Here is a 12,829-nt window from a genome sequence, read left to right as displayed (position 1 = left end):
ATGAGGCATTGGTTAGGGAAGAAGGTAATAATGGAAATAAATAATCTTTCTCCCAATACATACAATTCAAACAATGATAATATAAAAGTTATCTTTGCTTTGCGCTTAGCCATGTTATACGGTAGCGTTGGTAATATTTTATCAAATATAAATGTTGGTCCCAAAATGTTGTACCGGTGGAGAATCTTCAAAGAAAATGAATTCGATAGAAATTATTCAAAAACCTCGCGTGTGCAGATATTTCGACGTTAGCACGCGAGCTAAGAATTTAATCGTAATTCGACCGTGCCAGTTTATCCTTTCAGGAAGAAAACAACTTTATTGACTGGACAGTTCTATGTAAATATTTATAAATCGCACATTAAGCGAACTTGTTTACGAGTTAAAATCCAAAGGTCTCAGCTGTAAGAACCACAAGAAAAGATAAAAGAGACCTACCTTCAGAATTTCAACCTCATAAACGTCGTGAGGTAAACTGTTTTCTTTTTGGGTTCACTCAAAACAGAATATTGGTATCGTATGATCCCAAGAATTATGATCCCATTAATACAAATATGTATATAACAAAACAAAAATGAAACGTATTCTTTTCATTTGTAATTTTAAATAACGCATAGAAAACATAACGCATACATGGAGTTTATCACCTTCTTTAAATGGTATAATGCATTCCATAATTAAAAGCGAATAAAGAAACGAACTTACCAAAGCACCATAGGAAAGAATTTATGAAGTTTTATCTTACTCGGGAGTCAGTTTGCCTGAATATCACAAAATCCATTCACCTTAAATTTCTGGCAACGAGAACTCTTCAAATTTCCTAAAAAATGAATTTTAACAGACTTTTTTTCAATTTTTTAAATTTTAACAGGCAATGTAATATTTTAACAGATAATTTAACATTCTAACAGAAATAGTAACAAGGGAAAGATAGCGTGTGCAAAAATGCGTGAAAGGGCATTTAGAAAAATCGAAATAATTGGAAATATAATTAAAAAGTGAAGAGAAAATATCATGGGTTTCATGCCTGGAGCATAAATGTGAAAAATTTCCGCTTTTGTAACAAATTCTACATCCTTTTCTTTTTTTGTTTAAATTGAGGTGTGCATTGAATTTCATGACAAAATAATATATATTCATATATAAATATCAAAAATAGTAGTCATTTTCCTTAGTTTATTTATCAAAATGTCATTTCTTTATATTATTATGATACAAAGAATTATATATATATATATGATGTATAATGCAAAATAAGGATATAAAAATTAAAATTGATTTCACAATTACACTTGAATATGGTATGAAAAGTAAGGTTTGAAAGAAAATTTCAGATACATTGATTTCCGGAGTTATTTAATTGCTTTTCATGTTTAGTTGTAAATTTCCACAATTGGCCAAATTGCAAAATTCATGCCATTGACATTAAGGAAACAATATAGAGTGTAATAAAAGGAAAACAAGAAAATACAAATTCTGACAGTGAATTTAGTAAAAAATCAAGAAAAAGTAAGACAGACGTTAGGAAACTATAGCAAAATAAAAGAAGCTCGAGAGGGCAGCGGTAACCATAACAATAAGAAAGAAACACAAGAGAAAGGTCACTAAAATAAATTACAAAGTGTAAAATAGCAGTAGAAGACAAAAAACAAATAACAAGTAGGAGCAAGGAAAATAAGTTATACAAAAAAGGAAATGAAGAAATGATTTTAAATCAAACCTTAAATCCTACAGAAAGTACATATAATGTTGAAGGGAACAAAGAATATGAAAGACAAATTAAAGAAGGTAAGAAAAATTTATCATTAATTAAGAGAGATTTTATATTATAATAGAAAGATACCAGAATATAGAAAAAGGTAGGAGAAAAGAAAAGAAAATGAGCAGATGAACAAAGCAAAATGGGCAAAAGAAAGAAGCAAACTAACAAAAAAAAGTGAGGTAATAGAAGAGTCAGACAAATTAAAAGAAGAAAAGAGAGGAAAAACTATTATTATAAAAAGGTTGTAAATAAGAGATAAAGTAGAAGAACCCAAAATGAAATTGAACATAAATAGATTAAACTTTGTTTGAGGGCATCACTCTTTTCTGGTCATTGTTTGTATCCTCTAATGTTATTTCATGAATATGAAAATGAATATGAGAACGAAAAATAATAGTTTTGAGTTTAGTGATCAATTGTTTCACAAGTAGTGATCAATATATAAATTGATTTGGCAAAGGCAACTTTTGGTATTTTGTACGAGTGGAAAAATATATATAACCCAACTTATATTATAGCGAAAACATTCATGTTATGGACAGAAATTAATGCTTTAATGGTAATCTGACATAAAGACAAAGTCAACCATACACAGTGTAGGTATATGGTATAAGAATATGGGTTCTCCACTACTCAACAAGAATAGATAAAACACAAACACATTTCCTAAAAAGAATATTATACATACTGAAATACCATGTAATGCCAGATTATGTGATTAAAAGCAATAGGAATAGTCTTGGAACACAAAATAATAAAATGAGGCATAAACTACATGTTAAAACTGGCAAACATGGGAGAACTCATAATTAGACATGAAAACATTGCAAAAAGTAATACACACATAATAAACTCAAATAGAGTTATGAAGCCGATGGTACAGAAATAATAATAAATTTAAACTGAACAATAATAGAAGAAATAACACAAATACTTGCTGGATAAAAGAAAGAAAGAATAGAATAATCTACTTATAGTGAAGTATATAAATATGCTAAAAATATAGAAAAAAATAATTAAAGTTTCTTGCATATGAAACTGCTATTAATAACTAAAAGGATAATCAAAGTTAGAGTAGCTGGGAGACAGGAACGATCAGTGAATGCAGAAAATAGCATAAAATACAAAACAGATGAAAACAAAATGTATAATATGTGTAAGAAAAATATATTGGATAATATTAAGAATTTACAACAAAATTCATTAAAAAACAACAATAGGATGGTGATTTTTTTTCTGACAAAGAAAAATAGTTACAAGGACTGACAAATTTTATTAAAAAGCAAAAGCAGCATTAAGCTAAGATCATTTTATCATAGAAGAATAGCAATTCAGACAAATTCACAAATTATAATAATCTAAGAACAACTTAAATACTTTGTTATGTTTGTTTTGCAGTAACCAACAAATTTAAAGACTTAGCCTAAGTATAAATATGCCATAAATAATTCTATGTAGAAATAAACATAAATAATATTAAATAAATAGAACTTTTCTTATTGAAATGTGACAGTCTGTAATAAAAGATAAATTAAAAAAGAAAAAATAACTTTAACAAAAAAGAAATTTATAAAAATTTATTCTTAAAAAATTGTGGCCAATCAGATACGTGAAATAAAAGATTATTAGAAGAAACATGATTAGTCTACAAGAAGATCATACGAAAGGAGAAATGAAACATGTACCGTATTCTCTCAACATACGATTGCGAAGAAGTTTACTTACTCTATATTTCATTTCCGAACTTCTTCGTTTCCACGCAGTCATAGCAGTTCAGAACTATTTTATGAAAATCAAGAATTTCCTACATCAAATTATTTGATTTGCAAGACCTCATATATTTCTAAATTACTTACACAAAATTAGTACAGCCTATGAACAATGCAAACATTAAAAAGAAATAAGCGATACAGTAGCCCAAACAAGGACAAAGGTTGAAATAAGACAACAAAAATAGCAGTTATTATTCAAATTTGTATGAAAAATCCTTCAGAAATTAAATTCTTCTTTTAATGAAAGACGGTTATGTATATGAAAATCAAAAATGCAGTAAAAATACAAAAAATATAAAAGAAGAAAACTGTATTTGTTATTACGACTTACTTTTGCATGTAGAATAATTTCCATTTCGGTTACTGCACTACCCCTGTTATTAAATAGGTTTTGGAGTTCGATATTTAATTGATTCACACAGATTCAGTTTTTATATTCTGTATTTCACCACCATGTACAGCCATATGAACACACCGGATACTCTCAGATAATTAACACGTGGCAGAAGCCAAAACAAAAGGGCGTCGTTAGAAGTCGTACCAACTTCGCATGTAGGAACTAGTGATCATACCAACATGACATTTATCTCAACAGATTAAACAGTACTGAACTCTATGATGATGCGCTAGCATGATATAATGTCGACGACGAGGTAGCGTTGTTTGCTGATTGGTTATACTTCAGGACTACATGTGGGACCTCTGTACGATCGCTGGTTAAATCGGTCACTTTGCGATATGCTTATGAAATCTAAACGTAATTCTTTTGTTAACATTTTCATAATTCTACTTCTATTTTAGGATTAATTAAACAAATATTTAATAATTATTTTAATATCGATTACTATATATAACGATTATTATAATGCGAAATTTTATGTGTAAATAGTATGTTAAAATATGTAAATGTATATAAAATAAAATATATAAATGTGTGCATATCCAAAATATATTACATGTGTGTGTACCTACATTCAAAACACGTAACAGTAATACAATATTCTAGATTACGAATTTGGATTTATCGTTCATTATGTTCTTTCATTACAATTTAGTTGTCAGTTGCAAATCGATTCATAAGATTCATAAGGGAAGGATCTTTTTATTGCAAATAGACTAATGGAAAGTTTTTCTCTAAAATCAATTGCAAATAATAATTTTGAATAAAAACGGAAGAAGAAATGTCTTTCCTAAAGGAAGAAAAATGAATAAGGTATGAAAATCTAATAGCTAATAAAATTTTATTCGTTATTCCTTATTGACTGTCGATATTAGACCTTGATATTTCGTGTCAGGTATCCCTATCTCTGACATTCAATAAGAAAGGAGAACGTTTGTTTAGAACCTTACGTCCTCGAGAATGTTTCTAGTCCTATAACAAACAGTTTTTGTAAACAAAATCTTATTTTTAAAATTACATATTTACATACATTATATTTAAAAGTCTCGCTCTGACAAAATAATATTATTATACACATGTATAGCATTACAAATTAGAAACAGAAAAGACATGTACCTCTGTAGCTCATAACTTTCTTTGACGAAAATTTATTCCTATTCTAATTATAAAGTTTTTAGTAATAATAATAACAAAATAATGACTCGATGATTGAGTACATATTAACAAAAATACCCGTATCTGAAATGTTTATTATTTTGAAACTTAGTGAGGTACAATTATTTCATAAAGTTTATTATTCTCGCTTTGTTTCGTGCAAAATCAATAATTATATCTTCGTAATTTCAATTTTCACATAACTTATTCAAATTAAATAATCAATTAGATAGTCTTCCCTGAGACATAGTAGTATGTATATAATTTTTAATTAATTTTAATCTAGAGAAAGCACGCCCTGCAGAAGCGATTGGAATAATTAGTAATATTCTTAAAGTAACATAAAATTGGAAAATAAATCCTTAATTTTATGTATCATATTCGAACATTGCATTGCTGTTATATACAACAAATTTTTACTGTATATGTCACAAAATATTTTTATTTCATTAAGCATATCGCTTCTATCTACATTTCGATGATTTTCATTTTCTAAAATAATGTCCAAATTCATACGGTGTTTAATCGGTTCTTCTGCTTTCATATTTTTTAGTATTGTTATGTTATATAGAAATCTGAATGGTACAGACTCATGCTCAATGCTCAATTTGCATGAACCTTTCTCCGATTGAAAATATTCTCTGATCAGTCATAACTAAAAAGTGCTTTTTGAAAAAGATAACTTCGGTGTTATGCGAACGTGTATCTCCGCTTCATAGGCATAACAAATTTTCGTTTTCTTAATACGACGTCTTAAAAATTTAATGAAATGTCATTATTAGAGCAGGTGAACCTGTCGAAGAGCTACTTGCTCATCGATTTCGATGCCCTTGAAATATATCGTGAGATCATGATTCTGAACAACATTTTCTTATAGATACGAATGCTCGGTCTTAGTTTTCGTTATATTCATGTAAAAGTATGTTTGGTATCATAAACATATAAATCCTTTTTTTATATTTTATATAAAATTAAGAAAATAATGTTTGACATCTTATTTGTAAATAAAATAGTAGACGGTATTATTTCTTCTTCTAATGTCAACCAGCAATTTTCTCTTAATGTCCCTTTAAGATGTCTTAGAACCAACAATTTATTCTACACCGGTCAACACATATTGCTTTAATCGTGAGCTAAATCATGCTAACTCCTTTTATTCGAAGATAGATCAACTTTGGCAAATCACAGTCTCCTTAAAACACTTGCTGGAACGTTTATTTTAATTTATTTGCATGCTTGTATCTATATTTAATATATATATTATTTCGAGCATATATATGTCGGATTCACATTATGATTAGGGTTAGGTGAGTGTAACGAATCTTCATTTGGATTAATCATTGTTGTTATGTAATAGAGAAGATATTTACTAGTGCAAATATGATTATTACAGAATTTGACAAGTAGCCGTAGTAATTAGATACTCGAGATGCTAATGACGATGATGTGAGATCGGACGAGAACGAGTGCACTCAACGTGGTATGAGAGTTGGCTGAAGTAAGTAGTTTTGTTAATTGCTCTTAATATTCAAGAAAAAAAGAATATTAAAAAAACAGATGTATGTAAAAATGAGAATGATACAATGTATGGCAATAGTCGCGTAGTACTAAAATATTTTTTTTTCGATGCTTATATTATAGATTATTAAAAATAGATTATTAAGGAAAGCAAAAGAAAAATTGTAAAAATGAACAAACCAATACCACACGGAGTTCCCAAACGGTGAACCATCTAAGTACCATTCGTGCCTAGCGTTGCTTAACTTTCGTGATCAAACGAAAACGAGTGCTTTTTTAATTTTAATTATAACGTTTATTGCCCAAAGAAATACATATTTTGTATATAAGGCCGAAAATTTTTACTATATCGAATGCTTTTTCAAGGCAGGCGGCTACTCGTTGCTTTGCATTGGGAGCCCACCAGATGTCTGACGTTAGTTTATTTATTGCGTACAGTGTGGAATGTTTGTGTCGGAAGCCGATTTGATTGTGTTGGATTACGTTGTTTTTTGTGCGGAAGGAGACTAGGGGGTTGTTTATGACTATTTCGAATACTTAGCTTATGTTGGATAGGAGGGGTCGCAGGTTTGATTTTGTCTTTGTTTCCGCGTCTTCTTTTTTTATTTTGCACTTGCCTGGTCAATGCGACTCAATATATTTTACGCACCGATAATTAAGGTTACAGTTTTGTGAGATATGACATAACAGTTGGCATTTGTGGCATTGCGTCATGTAATTTTTTCTGGTTTTTCCCCATTTTACCCTAAAGTAATTCAGACGGCTAATTTTTGGTAAGTTACTAATATTGCTATGAGAGAATACTTGGACTATGTAGATTGGGAGCAGTACGTTGTTATCTATTGATTTTTTATTGAGATGCGTGAAACTTTTTTTAATTGGACGTCGGACATCTATAATGCTTGCAACTCTACGAGTATTTCTATCTCAGAGATTTATTATTATCATATGTATAGAGGAATATATATAGGTACTGAATTAAACCATCGATAAACATATGATAATGAGTGGACTTGTGGAAAAAAATTACTTCCTCTTCGATTTCGATGGGTTTTGAATATATTATCCGAATATATTATTATATTGAATATATTAGTATCCGAGATATTCGCAAATAACTGTCGATAGTACTATAGTGTAGTCAGCCTATAGTTGTGTGCTGAGGCAGCGTATGGGTCAGTATTGGTTGCCCAAGTCCACTACAAATCTATCTCTTATCTTCTGTTTATAGTATATATAAACGAGAATTGGGCTAACTCAATGTCCCGTGCATAACTGTATAGGTTGTAAGAAATGTCTATTGTAAACCAATTAAATGTAAATGTCATCAATGTATTGCGTTAGGGTTAGTCTTTTTAATAGCTTGCTTGAAATAAAAACAAGTTAATTATACAAATACTGAACGAATTGATAATTGATATTATTTTTCGAAATAGAACAATTATTATTTTATGCTAATCATTTCGCGTGTAACCTACGAGTGCACTCAAATTTTTCACTCTTAACTCCTTTCTAACCTCATCTTTTGTAATTATTGCGGCTTATTTACGGTGTATTTACATGCGTGTGGTATTCGCTGGATAAACACTTCTCAAGCTTGTCGAAGGTGCGGCCCCTTTCCCCCACAGTAGTTACATGATAATAATTTTATTTGCACTAAAGTTCGTCGATTCGCGGATAAATATATCGAAAACTAAATTGAGAATGCGATAATCACGAGACTATCAATTTATATTATTTTAAATATAATTATTTTATACGTCTTTCAAATTTATTTGTGAAATTAGAAGTATTTTGAAAAATAAAGAACAAAATAAAGGATTCTGTTACATTGAACCGCTTAATTGAGCTTAATCACTAAATAAGTTCGGATTATCCTTTTCTCTTTCTTGCTTCAGTTTTTCCTCGGTCCTGTCGTTTTCGACGAACTGATCGATCGTCATAATGACATTAACAAATTAATATCTTATTCGACAATGATAACGGATTTATTTTCATTAGAAAATCGATTGACTGTGTTTACAATCAGAGCATCAGCATTTTCTTTGGCCTGATTGGTTACAAATCTAACAATGTGAAATTCACCATGAAGCATGAAGATAAATTTGCATTTAATTTCATCGTTTGAAAAAAATTGTCTTTTGAACGACGCATTTTCACCTTACGAAAAAGCTTTGTTGCTTTTGTACAAGAAGAACTGTTTTCATCGGAATGGTTATCCGAAAGAATAATTTGAAAAAACACTCTGTATAATATAAATGTGTATATCTGTACTATATGCGAATTCACCGCTAATCTACATCGACCCATTAGCACCTATTCTATGGTCATAACTGACCATATACCAGATCAGTGCTTTTCTATTCTTCGAACGAATTTCTGGTTTTTACGAACATTCATAGTAAACTTGTTTTATGTAGCGATAGTTTATTTTTTGGTAATTGTTCACTGGTAGAATGTCTACAATGAGTCAGTACATTTTCTTCCTTTTGAGTCTGATTTGCTCGATTTCTTTATTTATGTGTTGTTTCCAAACAAATTTGTCTGGATGTAGATGGTCCGGGCAAAGACTTGATTATCTAACTGTTTTGATTTGCTGTATGATGTGGTAGTTGAGAATAATAAGAGATGTGGTACCTTTCCTTAATGTGAATATAGTGAGGTTGCATTTACCCGTATTTTCAGTTTATTTCTATCTATTTGGCCGCTCCTCGAGTATTTCGATGTGAGTTTGTAGCTGTAGCTACATTAGAGTAGGTTCTAATTTATTTTATATAGTGTCGTACAGTGACAACTATCTACTTGCCAAGCCGCGTTACAAGAAAAAACCTGGGAGCACAGGAAATTACTTTGAACCCCGAGACAGTTGGGCTGATATAGTCGGCTGCCCGAAAGTTCCATTATAATATTTCCGAATTAAACATGATAGAATTTGGAAATATTGCGCTATAACGGTTTGTGAACAATATAAAGGAATACCGATAATGTGTAGGTCAAGGTGGGTGTAGGTCGTAAGATAAAGGATAGTGTAGATAAATATGACAAGGTGTATTTATAAACAAGTTATTTATTATAAATTATTTAATATGTATACAGGTCAGTCGTATTATAGCGGCGATAGTTAGAGTCAAATTATTAATTTTGGTTTTTTATCGTAGTTAATATTATGTTGGTTGTGGCCATGTTGAAGGCGAATCAGGATAGTCCTGGCCCAGGTCGGTGGTCTGGCCCTATAACAAATAATATCAACAATAATATAGCAAATAAATATCATAAACATCGATATCATTTGTAAGGGAATGCACTTTGAGCATAGTGAATTTATGTTGAACAGTTTTTGGGTACTAGATTGAAATTAGATAATAATTTTGTTACTTATGTTATAGATTTACCCGTTAATTTTAAGGAGATGCAATTGTTCAGGCGCCGTTAATTCACTGGATATGTCGTCCTTGTAGAGAAATGTTAGGTTGGCATGATCGCTAGTTACTACAAGCTAAGTTGGTACGACTTCTAACGACGCTCTTTTCTCTTAGAAATCGACCACGTGTTAATTGACCGAGTGTATTCTGTGTGTTAAGACGTGTCTTACGAGGCGATATATTATTACAAAATATATTGGAGAAAGTCGAATCTGCGTGAATCGATTAATTAATAAACCCAAACCTATATCCTTTAACAGGTTATGGGCCCAGGGCAGTAAACTGCGGTAATAAAAGGCATTACTTTTGAGTTTTTGTGTTTTCTGAGATAATCCAAGAAGAGACCACGCCATGGTCGACCAGGAGAGAATAGGTGATGTGGACAGCGATATGAAGCCGGCCCTAAGAAAGGGGAATTACGAATATTAGAAGACAATGACGGAAGCCTCGTTAATTTTCCTGGGTTGCTGGAAAGCAATAGAGCCAGGATTTACGGCAGCAGAAAGGTTGAACCCAGAGTGCATGAGGATGGACAACATGGCACGTGCGTACCTTCCCGGCATATTCGCCCCGAATATCTTGGGGAAATTAGGACTTTGAAAACAGCAAGGGATTCCTGGAAGGTGCTAGAGGACGTCCACCGGAGGTCTACGTCGATGGACACTGTTTTATGCATACGGGAACTGGGAACTATAGAGAAGACCCCCAACATGGATATCTCCACATACTGCGGAAGGATATACGACCTATGCGACAAGCTCTCCAACGTAGGATTAAAAATTGAAGACCATATGATGGCATGTTTCGTTTTGGCCGGCCTCGTGGCGGATCCAAATTGTGCAATGTATATTAGAACAATAAGAATCGATAAGAGTCTAACCATGAGGATCGTGAAGTCCGATCTTCTACTTGAAGAAAAACAGATCGAAGCAGCCATGGATTCATCCGAGAAGAACAACGCAATGGCGACCTGGAAACAATGGAGGTCCAAGCCTCAACAAAGCAAAGATGGCGCGAAACCAATGCAAAAAGACCAAAAGGATAAGAAGTGCTACAAATGTGGAAAATGAGGCCATATGTCGTACCACTGCCAAGAGGGAAAGGGAGATAAGGAGGACCAAAACCAAGGAGACAAAAGGGAGAGAGAATCAGAAGACAAACCGAAGTCCAAGGGACTTATCTCCACGCTAACTCTATCATCTATCAGCCACATGGAAAGGGACAGGATCAGCTACCTTGACTCGGGGGCCTCAAATCATATGACTCCGGACAGGCATCGGTTCGTGGATTTCGTGCCTGCAACTGGACAGATCAGGATTGGTAAGGTGTACCTGGAAGTCAAGGGAAAAGGAACGATCGTCGTGAAGATGACTAAGGCCTGTGGCGGGTGGAACCTATACTTGTCGAACGTCCTGTGGGTACCTGAATTAAATGTGAATCTAATCTCAATCAGGCAATTGGCAGTATGTACGAGGGATGAGGCCATCGGTACACATGATGATAGGGATGTAATATTCAATTCAAAGGCAGGAGACAATGTGTATTACCTAGAGACAATACCATTTGAAAGGCATGTAGCAAACGTTTCCGTGGAGAATGATCAGGAAAGACCTGGGAAAGATGACGACGACATTGAGGTCATTGAAGCCAAGGCATACAAAAGTATCGTATCATGGCATGAGAGATTAGGTCATCTACATGGGAATGCGATGAGGAAAATCCCTGTAAGTAGTGTGAAAGAGGACTCGAGGAAACCTGAGGAACCATGCAGAGTCTGCGTGAAAGGAAAGATGACCAAAGTACCATTTCCGAGGACAGCTCACCACATGTGTCAACGCCCTTTAGAGATTGCTCACAGCGATATTAGTGGCAGAACTCAATGCAAGTGGCTGGGCGGAGGTAATTATTTTGAGACCCTTATTGATGACTTTTCTCGTTTCATGCACGTCAGAATCATCAGTAGGAAGAATGAAGTACTCAAATGTTTCAACGAGTACCAGGTGGAAGTGGAGGCTTTGCACCAATCCAAAATAAGTGCCCTCCAAACTGATAACGGGGTTGAGTACACGGGGGAAAACTTTGAGAAATATCTGAAGGAGAAAGGCATCTTACACAGAAAGACCGTTCCTAGAAACCCTGAACAAAATGGGGTTTCCGAACGAGCAAATAGGTCGAAATGTCTAGATGTTTACTCATCCAATCAGGACTCCCTGACTATCTGTGCGGGGAGGCTGTGAACACGGCATGTCACATAAGGAACCTATTTCCATTCACTGCTATCGGAGACAAGATCCCACTGGAATTATGGAAGGGTAAGGGATGTGACCTCCAAGGGGAGATTAACAGACTGAGTGTGCTTGGATGCAGAGTCTGGTATCTGAAAAGTCCAAGCGGAGGAAAATTCGAGAGCAGGGTGGATGAGGGAATATTTGTAGGATATGACAAACAGGTCAAAGGTTATAGAGTTTACCTGCCGAAGACCAAGAAGGTGATAATATCCTGTCATGTCAGGTTCGAGGAGAACACGTTCCCCTACAAGAGCGCTAAGGCGGAAACGAACCATATAAAGGATAAGTCCTCGGAATGGATATGGGATGTAGAAGCCTTTGAACTTGGAAGGGGAGTTGGCCAGACTGACGTCGAAACACAGAGTGATGGCGAAAACGACGAAGGGGAGACTGACTACTTTATGGATAATTTAACGAGTGAGAATAATCCAGTGGAGGCTGTGAGTGTACCGATTGTGCCCAGGAGGTCGGCAAGACGGCACAAACCGAAAACATGTGATAATTGTGCTCAT

The 12,829-nt window shown here is 33.3% G+C and overlaps 1 long non-coding RNA gene across 2 annotated transcripts; it reads right to left on the bottom strand.

The window, feature by feature from the left end:
- Positions 1–567: 567 nt before the first annotated feature.
- On the bottom strand, positions 568–4,279 carry LOC126876522 (uncharacterized). Of its 2 annotated transcripts, none has more exons than XR_007694249.1 (3): positions 3,866–4,279; positions 3,619–3,634; positions 568–820 (listed from the first exon to the last, which is right to left on the bottom strand). It is a non-coding gene; the product is annotated as an uncharacterized LOC126876522 (long non-coding RNA). The 2 variants fall into 2 exon arrangements; XR_007694248.1 differs by lacking the exon at positions 568–820 and adding an exon at positions 2,176–2,428 and having other exon boundaries at positions 3,488–3,634; positions 3,866–4,191.
- Between the last annotated feature and the right edge of the window lie 8,550 nt (positions 4,280–12,829).

The sequence above is a fragment of the Bombus huntii genome, unplaced genomic scaffold (assembly GCF_024542735.1).
Source record: "Bombus huntii isolate Logan2020A unplaced genomic scaffold, iyBomHunt1.1 ctg00000080.1, whole genome shotgun sequence".
Classification (NCBI taxonomy): domain Eukaryota; kingdom Metazoa; phylum Arthropoda; class Insecta; order Hymenoptera; family Apidae; genus Bombus; species Bombus huntii.
Note: the sequence above shows the minus strand (reverse complement) of the source record. Positions and strands in the feature narration are given on the sequence as shown.